A 17,123-nucleotide genomic window follows, 5' to 3' on the forward strand; every position below is an offset into this window, starting at 1 on the left:
AGAGGACCAGGCTGCTCACCCCAAAAAGCCTGTCCAACCCCTCTATCCTCAACTGCCCACCAATGGAGCCACATCCAGTGAGCCAAAATTCCAAGAATCAAAGCTTAACTGTCACATTTTTAAGAAGCCTCAGGACAATAAGCTAAGTCCCTCTGAGGAGAGTGATTTGGAGGAAGAGGCTGCCTGATATTGCAACCCTGATTGGCTACCCGTGGAAACACAGTGGTACGTTCTAGGCACCCTCCTTACCCCTCCACTCATGATCTTTGTGCACCTGTGGTCTTTCCACCATCTCTACAAGGTGATATTACTCCCTCAAGTACAGAGGGTTGCACAGGCTTTGCCCCCCCCCCCTTGAACACCCAGAACCCGGTTACTGGGAGGCATGGGGGGGGGCTCTCAGCCAAGGTCCTCAGATCTTTTCTGGGTCCAGATGGTGTCTAGAGAATGTCTTATGCTACGCCTTAATTTAGAGGGTTGATGGTTTGAGGGCATTGTGGATACAGGGGCTGATGCCACCTTCCTTGCAAAAAATTCCTGGCCCTTGACTTGGCCACTTCAAACTTCCCTTACACATTTACAGTGCATTGGCCAGTCTAAAAATACCTTACAGAATTCTAAAATTTTGACATGGGATTCAGAAGGAAATTCTGGCACAATGAAGCCTTTTGCTGTTGAAGCCCTGCCAGTTAAATTGTGGAGAAGAGATATTCTCTCTCAGATGAATTGTAACCAAATGAGATTGTAACCTAACAGATGTTGTCTCAAGCTTTTTGTCAGGACAAGGCCTAGGAAAGGAGGGCCAAGGCTTGCCTACACCCATAAGCATTTCACATAAGAGTGATCATAATGTGCTAGGGTATAAAGGTTTTTCTTGAGGTCCATTGCTCCCCTGCACCCCAGGCTAATAGAATCACTTGGAAGACTGATGATACTGTCTGGATTGACCAATGGTCCCTTTCTTCCTAAAAGTTATCAGGGGCCGTAGAGTTAGAGCAGGTACAGCTGGCCGCTGGGCATATTGAGCCCTCCACATCTCCTTGGAATATACTCATATTTGTCATACAGAAAAGATCAGGAAATTGGCACCTATTACAAGACTTATCTGTCATCAACAAAAACTATGGTTCCCATGGGGACATTACAACCTGGCCTGCCATCCCCCATTGCCATCACTAAGAATTATTGTAAAATTGTTATAGATTAAACAAATCTTAGATTTTTTCTTTTCCATTCCTCTACACGCAGATGATTGTAAACGCTTTGCCTTCAGCCTTTCCATAATTAGTTTTGTAGAAACCTCCCCTTGTTTTCAATGAAGGGTTCTCCCCCAGGGCATGGCTATTAGTCCCACACTTTTTTAGAAAAAAAAAAAAAAGAAAGTGTTTAGTTGCTCAGGCTGTTGATCCCTTTAGGCTTCTCTTCCCTAATCTTTATATTGTCCATTACATGGATGATATTTTTCTGGCTGGAGCTAATACTTATCATTGTCATCAGGCTTCCCAACAGCTTATATCTGCTCTTCAGCAACAGGGCTTACAAATTTCTCCTTAGAAGGTACAACTCCAACCTCCACATTTGTTTTTTTGGATTTGAGCTCTTCCCTAACAAGATCATTTCTCAAAAAATACCAACTAGAAAGGATTCACTTCTTACACTTAATGATTTTCAGTGTCTTTTAGGCTATATTAATTGGCTTCACCACTACCTCAAACTCACTACAGGAAAACTCAAGCCCTTGTTTGATAACAAAGAGTAGATTCTGCTTCTCCACATCAGGTTTTTAATTTCACTTGGATGGCTATTAATTAGTCTGGAGATGTTGCCTATGCCACATCCAGTATTTCAGCATCGCCCTCGTGGCCCATTTTGACCCCAGATCTCTGTAAATTGGCTGCAGGAGGAAACTCTTATTGGGGTTTGCCTGATAAGTATTTGCCCTTGGAAAAGGCCCCTCATGGGTCCAGGATCAATGTGCATTATGTTGGGTGCGATACTGTCCACCTTCACACTAATATTAGAGAATAAGAATTTTATGTTTGCCCTGGGGCTCATAGAGATAGATCCTTAAATTATAAATGTGGGTATTGTGATTCATTTTATTGTGCACCGTGGGTGTGTGAGACCACTGGAGATGCTTAGTGGAATCCTGTTTCCTCTTGGGATTATATTCAAGTTAAAAAAAGGATGGGAAAACTCCAATAGAAATGAAACCTTGATGGCCTAATGTTCGAATTCTCATGCCACCTTCAGCTGGTGTAATCCTCTCAAATTTTCATTTCCTGAGGCAGGCACAAAGATTTCTTTAGAGACATGCCTCCGAGGTGTAGAGTGGGGTCTTTGTATGTATGTTACTAATAAGGATCCTGGATTTATTTTCAAAATAAAATTGCTTAACCATTCACAACATTCAAAAACAAATAGCCATAGGATCTAATCTTATACTTCATCCAGCAGCCCCTAAAGAGTCTGTTCCATCTTATAACAATGTCTCTATTACCTTCTTTCAACCCACACTCCCTGCAGGCCTGCCCTCCTCAGCAGAACTTATTGTTACCATGATTAATGACTCGCTACAAGCCATTCATGAGGCCAATTCTACCCTTATTAGGTATTGCTGGGTTTGTTATGTGTCCCAGCCTCCTTTTTTAAGAAGGAATACTCCTTTCTGGAGAGGTGATTGCCACCAATGATACTTCCTTCCTGAGACTGCATCTGGAGTCTAAAGAAGGGCTGAGTCTTGGCCAAATATCTGGTATGGGTCTCTGTCATTTGGGACCCCAGAAGCTTCCCCCCTCGCCCCTGTTTGAAGTGTGTAATCAAACTCTGGTTGTTAATAATAACTTTCAATATGTTATGGCCCCTAATAATACTTATTTTGCCTGCTCTTCAGGTTTAACTACCTTTATAGTTACTTCCAACTTTTTAAAAGGCAGAGAATATTGTGTTTTGACTAAATTGCTTCCTCGTTTGACAGTACATCTTCCTGTTGATTTTCTAGGATTCTGGGAGAAAGGCACAGTCACACTTCCATCGAGGCACAGGAGAGAGCCTATCCCTGCTGTCACCTTCATGGTTCTCCTTGGATTAGAAGCCGCAGCGGGGCAGGAAGAAGGATAGCCTCCTTAGGGACCTCCAATCAACAGTATACCCAACTTAGTATGGCTATAGATAGAGATCTTAAGGAGATGCACGCTGGGTTAAAGAACCTTAAAGATTTTGTTACTTCACTTTCTGAGGTAATGTTACAAAATAGAAGAGGGTTAGATTTGCTTTTTCTCCAACATGGAGGACTGTGTGCTGCTTTAAAAGAGGAATGCTGTTTTTATACAGATAAGACAGGGTTAGTAGAAGATAGTCTGAAAAAGGTAAAAGAGAGTTTAGAAAACAGAAAAAGAGAAAGAGAAAAAAGTGAATCCTGGTACCAGAATTGGTTTTCCACTTCTCCATGCCTCTCTACCTTGTTGCCCAGTATTTTGGGTCCTGTGGTAGAATTACTTTTGCTCATATCCTTTGGACCCTGGGCATTTAGAAAGTTAACAGAGTTTGTCAAATCAGAGGCCGATGCTGCCTTTAAGAGACCAATATTGGTCCATTATCATTGTCTGGAAATCAGAGATATTGATCAAGAGGTATATGCTGAGCCCCCGGGTGCTCCTTCCCTGGGCTTAGATTTCAAAGCCTTAGATCCAGAAAACAATCCTGGATGCTTTGGTAAGCTATGGAGACATCAGTGATGGGAATAGCATGATGCCACATAAAAGGGACACAGCTTGATAGGATGTAGAACATCTCAAAGACGGGATTATCATGAGTCCATGACCCAGGGGCCCACTCTGATTTGAGAGTGCTGGATATGGAGACATCTCGTGTAGCCTAAGACAGAGACTCTACCATCAAACCCAACCATATCAGGTGCTGGTTGTGAATGCACATCATGTAGCCTAAGACAGATGCTCCATCTATAAAATAAAAGAGGGGGTGTTGTTGGGACCTACACTGAACCATAAGCCAAAGTTCCCCTCCCTTCTAGAGAAACTGTCTAGAGATAAGCTATTTCATGTTTTCTCTGCTGTTTTCCCCTTTTAAACACTTCTTATTGATTACACCTAAATTTGAGTTCAGTCACCCCAATTACACTCATCTCCCTGTCCATTTGGTCCAAGTTCTCCCTTGCAACATTCCTCCTAAATTCAATAAAAGGAACAAAAATAATCTTTTTGTGGAAGGAATAGTCTGTCTATATGTCCCACTTCGTGTAGCTGTCTGCAGCCACAGGTTACTGGATTCCTGAAAGGAAAAGTGTGGTTTGGATGGGAAAATCTACTGGGGAAATAAGGAGCCAACACAAAGTTTTCTGATCAAGGCCAATGTTTATGTAAGAGTTTCAGTTTAAAAAGAGGGGGGAACCCATTCCCCACCATTGCTTTTTCAGGATCACTGCTTTGTGTTAGGAAAACAGGTTCAGTCTCTCAGCTGGTAGTGGTATCTTGGAGGAAAGCTGCAGATGTGGCAGGACAATAGATTTACCTAGGTCTGAAGACTACTCCCTAGGTGGATAAGCAGGCTGTGGCAAGCTAGGTCTGAGCCAGCATGCTCAAGGCTGGGGGAAAGGAAAAACTACATACCACTTTGCTCACATTCTTCTACTTACACATGTTCATTGTACTGATGCTTTTATTTGGTCTGAGTCCTATGGCTTGTAACACACTATCAATATTGTATACTTACTAGGATTGCTCTGCAATATCCAATTCTACCCTGGTTTCATTGACATCCTGCAGCTTTAGATCTGCAGGTCTGGGCCTTTCATGTGTTCCAGAAGATAAAAAAAAGTACATGTGTGAGATGATCAACTCAATATTCTATATCAATCTGTGACTGGGTAATTGTTGAGTCACACACATACTGACGGAGTGAGCTCACCAGCTATGCCCTGGCTACCGTACCTAATGCTGACACCAGTAATAGACAGGCACAATACTCCTGTTCTCATGTCCTAAGAGCTATCTTTTTCACAATATGAAGGGCCAGGACCAACTCTACTGGGCTCAAGAGGATAGATGCTGGCCATGCTCTTCCAAATGTTGTAGCCAGGCAGTCAGGAACAGTTTTCTTGATGTCATTATGTCAGGCCAGCTATCTTGTCTGACATAGTTGGTGGGAAGGAAGCAGCTAATTAACAGACCTCCATGGCCCACAACAAGGCTAAGTAAATAAATTATAGGGCCAATGACATGTAATCACACTATCACAAGCTACTCTACTTTATCCACACCAACAGCATCACTTCTACTGTGATAACATCAAGTGAGGTAGAAGTTCTTCTTTTCAGAGTACTTTAGTCAGTAAAGTGTAGTGCATGCTCTGCTGTTGTCATGAGCATTGAAATAGCTCCCCAGCTTATTGAAGGAAGTGACTAACAGTTCTTTTCTTTTGTATTCTTTGTTTTATTACAAATGCCTTATAATTTATTGAAGAACTGTTTGGAAAAATATACTTGAAACAATGATATCTTTTTAGAGGGTTATTCTCTTTCTTTTTTGACATTATATTTTATTGGTTAAATTATATAACATTTATGTCCTCATTAGAACTTTCCCTCCCTCCTCTTTTCTCAGCCCCAACATCTTACCTCCTTTCCTCCATTGACCATACCTGTCCTCCTCCTCTGAAATAGGGAGGACTTCCATGCATTTCAATGAGAACTGGCATTTTAAATTGTGATATGATTAACCACATCTTACTCTGCTAAAGATAGAAACAACTCTCCATTCACAGGAAACCTATCCAAATAAAGATGATGTATATTAAATTTCTCTTCAATGATTTTAATTTCTATCACATTCTTAGATGATTTAGCTGAAACATGGTTTAGAAATCTCACATTACATAGTCTCTGTTCACATTGAATTTCTTTGTTCATATAATATATAGGAATAAGTTTGCTTTCTCCGAAGTCTTGAATCATAACAGTCAGAAGTAAATTTGACCTGACTAAGGTTCTGACTCTTTTGTAAATTGTTCCTTCAATTGTTTAATGTTCACTGACCTTCAGTTTACTAGGAAAAGGATAGAATGCAATGGAACCTATGGTGAGGTCCTGACTGTGAATGACTGGAAAATTGAGTTCCATTCAAAGAAATTATATAAGCATGTAGGGCATAACTGGAGGGTATAAAATTGTTTACTGGTCTCTATATTTATGATATGTTCATACATGCACACTCTTGTATTATGGACACATATATAAGAATATTTTGTGACTTAGGTGAAAAAATTTTGCCACCGTGTCAATCACTTTTCCTAAGGTTTCATGAAATGTCTGTCTACCAACAAACTGATAAGTAGTATATCTTCTAGATTTACTTCTTCCCTTTCCTAAAAGCTCTGATCACTGTTTCTCAGTAACTCTCCAGATGTTTGACCTGGCCATAAGTTTCATGTGGCAAATCAATGTCATTTTGTTCTCCATAGATTTCTCACAGGCTACTCAAAGCTTTAATAAAAATCTTCAATTGATCCTGCTCATTTTACCAGTTCTTTTCTAGCTTTGTTTGTGATAAGAATAGTATGGATTCTGAAAATAATTCTCCATGATTTGAGTGATGTGGTCCCTGTTCTCTTAAATACTTCTTCAATAGTATATATGTTTCTGAAATTCATCTTCTAAATAGTCCATGTAGCTCAGAGTCCCAAATAGAGATTTAAACCTCCTTCTTGAATGCTCCTTTCCAGACAGGACTCCCCAAACATTTACTAGCTTAGTACAACCATTTGCTTCTGTTCTGAGCCCACACTAATTTAATTTTGTGAGATACAGATTTCTATACTTTTGGGAGTCTGTTCCTCCTCTCCAAAGTTAAAGTTTCACACTACTCAAAATGGTGCCTTTGAACACCAAGAAATTTATTAGTAGCACAAGTTTCAGTGAGAGAATTTGTCTTAAAATTCACATGAACAGCAACAGTTTCCACATTTTAGGATTGAATCAAAAACATACCTTGAAACCAATACTCTTTGTTCAAGCATCACTGTCAAAACTATTCATCCACCTTGAGAATTATATTACTGGTGTATCTTTCAACAAGTACATAGCTAAATTCAAATTCGAATACTGGTATTCACTCCATGTCTGAAACATGAATTTCCATGAAAACAAACAACTGGACGATTGGAATACACTTCAACTTTCAGATACAAACTCTCTGAAAGAGATTTTAGCAGCTAGTGAATTAATTTCATAACAAACACAATTAGAATTCATGAATAAGTTTATCCACATCAAAGTGAACTGGTCCCGTAGAGACTAAACAGCATATGAAATTCAAGAAAATGTTGTAAAATCTATGCCACATTGTGTTTCCTATCTAGAATATAAAATAAAATGTCCCAGCCAAATAACACTGACAATAACTTATTCATGAATAAGTACTGTAATTTAATGAAAAAAATTCTAAAATGAAGAAACATTAACTTCAATAATTATTTCTTTGCAATAAATTCAACATCATTATCTATCAGAGAAACCTAAATCAATACTAACTTAATATTCCATTTCATCAGAGTTGAAAAGTCTACTTTAAAGACAGTAATGAGAACAGATTGAAAATTGCCTGTTGGAATATCAGAATATTTTCCAGTTATCATATACTTAATGACTACAAAGCCACTATGGAAACTTTGTGGAAATTCTTAAAAACATTAAACAGGACAGAGAGTCTTATCATTTCTGAGTAGAAAGCCAAAGTATTCTTCATTGAACTTAGGAATACTTACTTAGCTATGTACATTGGTACAAAATTTCTATCCATAAATCTAAAATTCAGTGGCCAAACTGATATTCTTAAAAAAAAAATTTAGTGGTTAAGAAAACTGTAGTATATGTAGACAAATTTTTGTTAAGTGTTCAAAATGAATTTATGAACCCTATAATCAGGATTCAATATTCCATCCCAAATATCACAGTGTGTTTTGGAGACCATGCCAGCAACTAAGGCACAATTAATTACTCTATTATATACTACAACTCCTTATAAAGTAGACCCAATAGGCTTAAGTTCTACCTCAAAATCTGGGCCCCAAATTATGCCCCACAAATTTACCATATGACCTCAGCAATTCAGAAGGCCATATTCAATTTCAGAATCTGAGAGGCAGCATTGGTAACCAAAAAGCAATAGAAGATGTATGCCAAAATAAAACATAACAAAATAAGCACAAAACAAACCCAGTGGAGTCAGCCAAGTGGACTAGAAGATTAACCAAGTCCCATGTGCATAGGGTATGAAGGCCAGAGAAGAAAAAACAAACAAACAAACAAACAAACAAACAAACAAAACTGAAAGCAATAAAGACTGAAATTAATAGAGCAAATCGAAAGGAAACGAGATATTCCTCAACTTATGAATGGATAAAGAAAGTATACTTCATCTATTGAATGGAATATTTTTGAGCTATTATAAAAAACAAAAACAAAAACATATGGTATAGAAATAAACCCAGACTTCACAACGGAAGAAACTTGAATGGCTGAGAAGCAACTAAAGAAATGTCCAAAAATCCTTAGTGATCAGAAAATTAAAATGAAAATGATCCTGAGATAATACCTTACCTTTAGAATGGCTAAGATAAAACCTCAGGTATTAACACATGTTGGAGAGGTTGTGGAAAAAGAGGAACACTTCTCCATTGCTGGTGGGATTACAAACTGGTACAACCATTCTGGAAATCAATCTGTACGTTCCTTAGAAAATTGGAAATAGATGTACCTGAAGACCCAGCTATACCACTCTTGGGAATATACCAAAAGGATGCTATACCATGCCATAGAGGATCATGTTCCAGTATGTTCCTACAGGCTTTTTTTTTTTTTTTGATAGCCAGTAGCTAGAAATAACTTAGATGTCCTATTACAGAATAATGGATACCGAAAATGTGGTTCATTTACACAATGGAATTCTACTCAGCATTAAGAACTGGGACATCCTGTGTTTTGCAGGAAAATGGATGCAACTAGAAAATATCATCCTCAGTGAGGTAACTCAGACTCAAAAGGACATACATGACATGTATCGACTAATAAGGGATTATTAACACCCCCAATTGTAGAGAACACCTAAGATACAGTCCACAGAACTCAAACAGGTCACCAAGATGAAGAGACCAAATAATGACCCCTTAGTCTCACTTTGGAGAGAGAAGAAAGCTATTTATGGAGGGAGGGAGAGACCTGGGAGGGAAAGTAGTTGGGAACAGAGAATGGTGAGGAGAACTTAACCTGATATCTGGTGAGCAAATAGGACCAAAGCTCCGAGTGCCAGCAGAAAGAAATGGAGCAGTCAACCTCGGAGATAGTAGGTCAGGCATGGATGATCCAAAATGTATCAGAATCCTGGGAGGTGAGACACACTCAGGACTCACAGGGAGGTACCTTAGATGAAATGACCATCTGTAGGAAGAGGGAACTACTTGAGCCCAACCCCAGCAGGAAGACAGGGCATCAAATGAGGGACAGGGGAACCATCCCATACTCACAAATCTGACTCAGAATTATTCCTTTCTGAAAGAACTACAGGGATGGAAATGGTGAGGAGCCTGAGGAAAAGAAGTTCCAGAAACAGGCCCAAATTAGGATTCAGCTCAAAGGGTTGTCCCAGTCCTGACACTATATCTGAGGCTATGGACCACTAACAACTAAAGATTGCCTTTCCGCAATCTAGAAGACCCAACACACAGCTGAAAAAGTCAGATGCAGATATTTCCACCCAACCAATTTACTGAAGCACCTGACCCCTATATGTTGAATTTGAAAAGGCTAAAAGAAGCTGAGAAAAATGTGACCTTGTAGCAGGACCAACATTCTCAGTTAATCTGGACTCCCTGGGATTTCTCAAATACTGGATCACCAAATAAGCAGTATACTCCAGATAATATAAGGCCCCTAACACACATAGAGTAGAGGAATGCTGAGTCTGTTCATTCACAGATGATGCACATAACCCTCATGAGACTGGAGGCCCCGGGGAGATTAAAAGTCAGGTGATTTGGTAGCATGGGAACATCAACATGGAGACATGAGTTTGGGAGGAGGTACAGTATTTGAAAAATGGGAGAGTACATGGGGAGAATAAAATATAGAGTGTAAAATATAAATTAATAATTAAAAACAAAAAACTAACAAAACATAAACAAAAGACATCATAAAACTTTTCAGCCAAATCACTGAAATTTGAATGTATCATCCTGAGTGCAGTAACACAGGTCCAAAATGACATGAATGATATGTAGTTATTATTAAGCTGGAATTAGCCATAAAATACAGTATAACATTCTATACTCCACAGATGCAAAAGTGCAAAACAGGAATGGATATCTATGCAATGATGATTGAAATCTCATTTAGAAGGGGGAATAAAATTGTTATAGGAGGCAAATGTTGGGAGGCAACTGGCCTTTTGAAGACATAGGGCAGGAATGATGGTCTCTTCAGGATGAGGGAAGAGAAATGGGATATGGCCAGATGGCCATGGACCTAAATGAAAAAGTGAAACTTGCTGTGGTGTGAGGGTGGGAGGAGTTTAAGAGCATGTGCCGAGATGTGGTATGTGGTATGGGGGTTTGGGGGGGACTACTAAGAATTAGTGTGAAAGACCTCAGGTGAGACTCACAGCAAAGGGGATATGAACCATCAAGAAGCTAACTTCTATAGCCAGGTAGGAGTTTCAATGAAGGAAGAGGAACACAAACCTACTCCCATAGTTTTGACTGAGAATTTCTTTGGCCTACATGAAATCCTGAGTTGGAGGATGGAGCAGTGCCTGATTGAATGTTTATGCATAAGTAGTCCAATTAGAATACTATAACATGCATATGCATTAATCCCTGACAATAAAAATTAGTTTCTCTTATTCTTGCAGATAAGACCCTAGCATGGCTCTCTCTCCTTAGATATGTTTCACCCAGCAGTTGACACAGAGTTTTCTAGAAAACACAGAGTGCATCCTCATTGGCTAAATATAAGTTATGGAAGAGATAATATCAGGTGTAAATTGTACCCTAGAAGAAATTGACATATTTGGTCAAAGAAAAATATGTAAAACTTTTCTGACAAAAATATATAAATGGATCAAGGAAATCTGGGACACTATGTGTGAAAAGAGAAGACCTAAGACACACAGATCTATGGTCCAGAAAGTATTCTCACCAAATCCATAGAGTAAATTTTCTCTCTTGTTAATAACATGATGAGTATAAACCTACAAGGAAATTACAGAATATGAAATTGATTACACCAGACATGAAATTCTATTCATAACAAAATAATCACAGAAAAATATACAGAAAAAGGAAAGGACACTAAAAGCTCCAGGGAAAATGGCCACACAGCATATAAAGGCAGACCTCTAAAAATCACTCCTGACTTCTCGAGAGAGATTCTTAAATACAAATGGGTCTTTAGAGATATCTTGCTACGTGAAGGAGATAAAGACACCAGTAATGCCTAATTTAACTAGCAACATTTTCCATTAGAATAGGCTAAGTAATCAAGGCCTTCCATTACAAAGTAAAATTTAAAAATATACATCTACAAATTTACCCCTACAGTAGATAGTAGAAGGAAAATTTCCAATTAAGGAGGTTAACTAAAATCAAGAAAATATGGGAATTAAAAATTTTCACACTAGTAAAACCAAATGAAGGAACATGTAAACACACAGACACAAACACACACAGACACAAACACACACATACACACACAACACCACCAACAACATCAACAACATCAATATAACACCAATTAACTATTAGTGTTCATTTACACAACCCAACTTAGTGTCGATTCTCAACTTATGTAAAAGTACTAACAGGAAAACTGCATCCAAGAAACAAACCTCAAAGTTAAGGATAGGCATTAGCACAGAACATAGTTTTGAACACTATTTTCAGGTAAATGAACCCAAGAAACAAGTTTGGGTAGCAATTGGATTTCCTAACAAAATATTCCTTCAACTAAAATTAATCAAAGGAGATGGAAAAGACATTTCACCTCATCAGATGTAATATTCACCAAGATGACTTTTTTCTTCTAAACACCTATGGTAAAAATGCAAGGGAATTCAAATTTGTAAAAAGAGATACTCCTAATAAGAAACACTACCAAAGCTTAAAGCACACATACGTCAATATTTCGTATTAGTAATAGGATACATGAACACTCCATACTCACAAACGAACAGGACAAATAGAGAGAAAATAAAAAAAAAAAAACAACAATAAGGGGACTAAAGAAATAAAACTTTTGAGTCAAGTGCACCAAATATATATTTTCAGAAGATTTCACCCATAAACAAAAATATGCTTTCTTCTTAGCACCTCAAATAACTTTCTCCAAAACTCTAATTAGATACAAGTGGTTTGACATAATACCTTGCATTTCTTCAGAGTACCATAGATTTAAGCTGTACTTCAATGAAAACAGAAACTAAAGAGTGTCAAACAAAACATTTTAGCTTAATGCTCTAATCAATGAAGAAACATGAAAGTAAATGAAAGACTTCCTAGAATTCAATGAAACTGAATGCAGAGCATGACCAAACTGATGGCACACTGTTGTGTCCGGCCAGCAGACCACAACCTGGGTTCTAGCCTGGAAAGGCATTTTGGAAACCTGGAAGAGAAGAGGGGCTATGTGGCGAGAGAAAGAAATGTAGCCAAGACAGTTATTCTGATCAAAGCTCAAATTTTACTGTTGGGACACTCAGTTATGAAGGAAGGGTGAGGGGACCCGATTCCCGCCGAATAATCTCTGGTCCAGTAGAAAGGTGCACGTGTGGCTTCGCAGGTTCCAGCAGTGGGCGTGGCAGAACGAATGAGCAGGAAGCTCCACCCCTGAGCAAGCAGGTTTCAGGCTGGGGGAGGGGAGACTACAGCACACAATGAAAACAGTTATAAGATCAATGTTCAAGGCATCAGAAGCCTTAAACAAACAAAAAATCAAAACAAAAAACCCAACAATAACAACAACAACAAAAATAAACCTGACAGTCCTATACTAGCAACTTAGTATCACTAAAATGTGTAGAATGAAAAGTGTTAAAGGATTTCCAGAGAAATAGATCAATATCAGGGCTGAAATAAATAAAATGGAAACAAAAAGATCAAAACAAAGAATCAACCAAACAATAGTTTGTTTCTTTGAGAAAAATCACTGAGATACATCAATGTTTACCCAAACTGGTTAAAAAAATAGAGACAAAATCAAAACTATCAAGATCAGAATACTAGTAACAGAGCAAGAGACACCAAGGATATCCTACATTCCTTGATAATTTGGATATTATGTTAAAACCCTGTTGTTCATACATTAGGAGAATATGTAAAAAGTGGACAATTTTATTCATAGATAACTCTGATGGTTTAAATATGCTTGGCCCAAGGATTGGCACTATTAGGAGATGTGGCCTTTTTGGAGTTGGTGTGTCACTGTGAGCATGGACTTAATACCCTAGTCCTATCTGCCTGAAAGACAGTACTCTGCAAATAGTCGTCAGATGAAATTATAAAACTCTTAGCTTTGCTTGAACCTTGCCAGCCTAGATGCAGCCATGTTCCTGCCTTAATGATAATGGACTGAAACTGTGAACCTGTTACTGAACACCAATTAAATGTTGTTTTTATAAGAGTAGTGTTGGGCTAATAGACACTTAGTGAATACAAACCATGATTGTTGTTTTGTGTCTGGGTTACCTTTTTGTTATGGGTTTTATAGGATTTTCCCAGGGAGTGGCACTATTATAAGGTGTGAACTGTTGGAGTAGGTCTTTCAATGTGGGTGTAAACTGTAACACACTTATCCTAGCTTTCTTCAAGTCAGTATATTCCTAGCAGCCTTTAGATGAAGATGTTGACCCTCAGCTCTTTCTGTACCATGGATACATGAATGATGGCATGTTCTGGCCTTTATGATTATGGGCTTAACCCCTGTACCTGTAAAGCAGACCCAGTTATATGTTGTGTCACCTAGGTGCCTGTTCACAGCAGTAAAACCAAAACTAAAACAGAAGTTACTTTCAGATTGTGGTATTGCTATGCTATATCTGGCCATGCTTTTTTCTGGAAGAATGTGGATGTTGGTTCTTTGAGTTTGGAAAGCAGGAATACTTTAAGTGAGGCTTAATGGGATATCCAAGTAAGAATGTGAAAGAATTAATTGCTGAGATTGATTTGAATGGTACAGACCTGGTCCAAGATTGTTTAGTGTTGAAGAATTTCTGTATGTGACCTAGTAACTCTTTTTGTGTTATTTTGTTAAAGAATTTGGATGTGTTCTGCTCATGTCTGAGGACTCTAAAACTAGGTTAAAGAAAATTATTTTAATTGCATTGACAAAGCACATCTCAGAAAATCCCAGGAGAAACTTTGTTCTTTGGTTAAGTCTCATAAGGGCATTTTGAACAAGCATGGCAAACTTGAATTTAAAAATATAAATGTATATAGTTTGAGTTTTAAAAAGACACCAGAAATTGAAATGTTTTCAAGGCAATTAAATTGAAGTATGGGATTGGAGACCTTGGGGCAAAATCCCACACAGTTAAATTTAATAACAGGACTGTAGTAAAAAACCTTTAATCTCACCACTTAGAAGACAGGCATGAGATCAAAATCAGTCTACAGAGCATGTTCCAGCACATCTAAGGTTATTCAGAGGTAGAATAGGAAAATAGAAAGCTGTTGATAATATAGTATAGCAAGGGGGCCATGTTCCAGCCCCAGGAAGCAACAGAACTAAGCAGTATTAGACATTTGGCTCTGTGTTTATAGTGAAAAATGATGTGGAGATTACTGGCACAATTGAGATTAGTTAGCTGGAGCTAAGAATTTAGTGATGATTGAGAAGAGATTATCATCTCCCACCTGAAAACTTCTGGGAAGTATTTTCTAAGAATACAAAGGAAATGTGCTCCAAAGATTCACAAGGTAGTAACTTATGCTACAGATCTACATGGTAATGAGTAAGAGTCACCAAGTTTGTACTGGTATTGAAGGAAGCAAGTAGACATGGAGAGCAGCTGTCCCTTAGTTTCAATGTATTTCTCTTTAGTTTTGATTCCAGGATCTGTCCATTGATGACAGTATAGTGTTTAAATCTCCTACTATTACTCTGTTAGGTACAATATGAGCTTTAAGCTTTACTGTAGTTTATTTAAAAATTGTGGATGCCCTTGCATTTGAAGCATAGATATTCAGAATTAAAAGTTCATCTTGGAAGATTTTATCTTTTATGAGTATTCAGTGTCCTTCCTTATATTTTTTGAAAACTTTGGGTTGGAAGTTATTTTATTTGATATTAGAATGGTACTCTAGCTTGTTTCTTCAGACCATTTGCTTGGAATAATTGTTTTCCAGCCTTTTACTCTGAGGTAGTGTCTCTCTTTGTCCCTGAGATGGCTTTTCTATGAGCAGCAAAAAGTTGGATACTGTTTATGTAGCCAGGGTGTTAGTCTATGTCTTTTTATTTGGGAATTGAGCCATTGATATCAAGAGATATTGAGGAAGAGTAATTCTTGCTTCCTTTTTGTTGTTGTTGTTGTTAGAGTTGAGATTCTATTATTGTGGCTCTCTTCTTTTAGGTTTGTTGAATGATTACTTTCATCCTATTTATAGGGCATAGTTTCTATCCTTGCGTTGATATTTTCCCATTACTATCTTCTGAAGGACTAGATTCATGGAAAGATATTGTTTGAATTTGGTTTTGTCATAGAATCCTTTGGTTGCTCCTTCTATGGTATTTGAGAGTTTTGTTGGGTATAGTAGCCTGGGCTGGTATTTCAGTTCTCTTAGGGTCTGTATAACATTTCTCCAGAATCTTCTAGCTTTCATAGTCTCTGGTGAGACAACAGGAGTAATTATAATAGGCCTGCCCTTATAGGTTTTTTTACCTTCTTCCTTTACTGCTTTTAATATTTTATATTTAGTGCGTTTATTGTTCTGATTATTATGTGTCTGGAAGAAATTCTTTTCCTGTCTATTTGGAGTTCTCTAGGCTTCTTGTATGTCCATGGGCATCTATCTTTAAGTTAGGGAAATTTTCTTCTATACTTTTCTTGAAGATATTTACTGGCCCTTTAAGTTGAAAAATCTTCATTCTCTTCTATATTCATTGTCCCTAGGTTTGGTCTTCACATTGTGTCCATGGATTTCCTGGATATTCTGAGTTAGGATCTTTTTGCATTTTGCATTTTCTTTGATTGTTCTCTCCATGTTCTCTATGTTATCTTCTGCACCTGACATTCACTCTTCCATCTCTTGTATCCTGTTGTTTATGCTTTCATCTATGGTTCCTGATTTCTTTCCTAGGGTTTCTATCTCCAGAGTTAACTTAGTTTGGGTTTTTTTCATTGTTTCTACTTCCATTTTAAGATCTTGGATTTTTTTTTTCAATTCCAACACCTGTTTGGTTGTTTTTTCCTGTAATCTTAAAGGGTTGTGTGTGTGTGTGTGTGTGTGTGTGTGTGTGTGTGTGTGTGTGTGTGTGTGTGTGTTTTTCCTCTTTAAGGTCTTCTACCTGGTTAGCAGTGTTTTCCTATAATTATTTGAGAGGATTTTGTGCTTCCTTTTTAAGTGCTTCTACCTGTTTAGCACTGTTCTCCTGTATTTCTTTAAGTGAGTTATTCATTTCCTTCTTAAAACCCTCTACCAGCATTAGGAGATATGATTGTAGATCTGAATCTTGCTTTTTGGGTGTGTTGGGGCCTCCAGGACTTGCTGTGGTGGGCATAATGGGTTTTGATGATACCAAGTCGTCTTGGTTTCTGTTAGTAAGAATCTTTTATTTTCCTTCACTATTTGGTAATCTCTGGTGTTAGATGTTCTAGCTGTCCCTGGCTGGAGCTTGTTCCTCCTGTGATTCTTTAGCTTCTATTAGCACTCCTGGAAGACCAACTCTCCCCTGCATCCTAGTGGTCACTACACTCTCTGCAGGCAAGCTTTCCTCTTGCAGGGAAGGTGCACAGACATCTCTACCTCATATCCAACACCTGATTCTTGGGGTCAGAACCCTCCCTGGTGGCCAAATATTCTCTGGCAGGGAAGGTGTCTAGGGGTCTGGGTCTCAACTCTGC

This window comes from Mus musculus, chromosome 17 (assembly GCF_000001635.26).
Source record: "Mus musculus strain C57BL/6J chromosome 17, GRCm38.p6 C57BL/6J".
Lineage (NCBI taxonomy): Eukaryota > Metazoa > Chordata > Mammalia > Rodentia > Muridae > Mus > Mus musculus.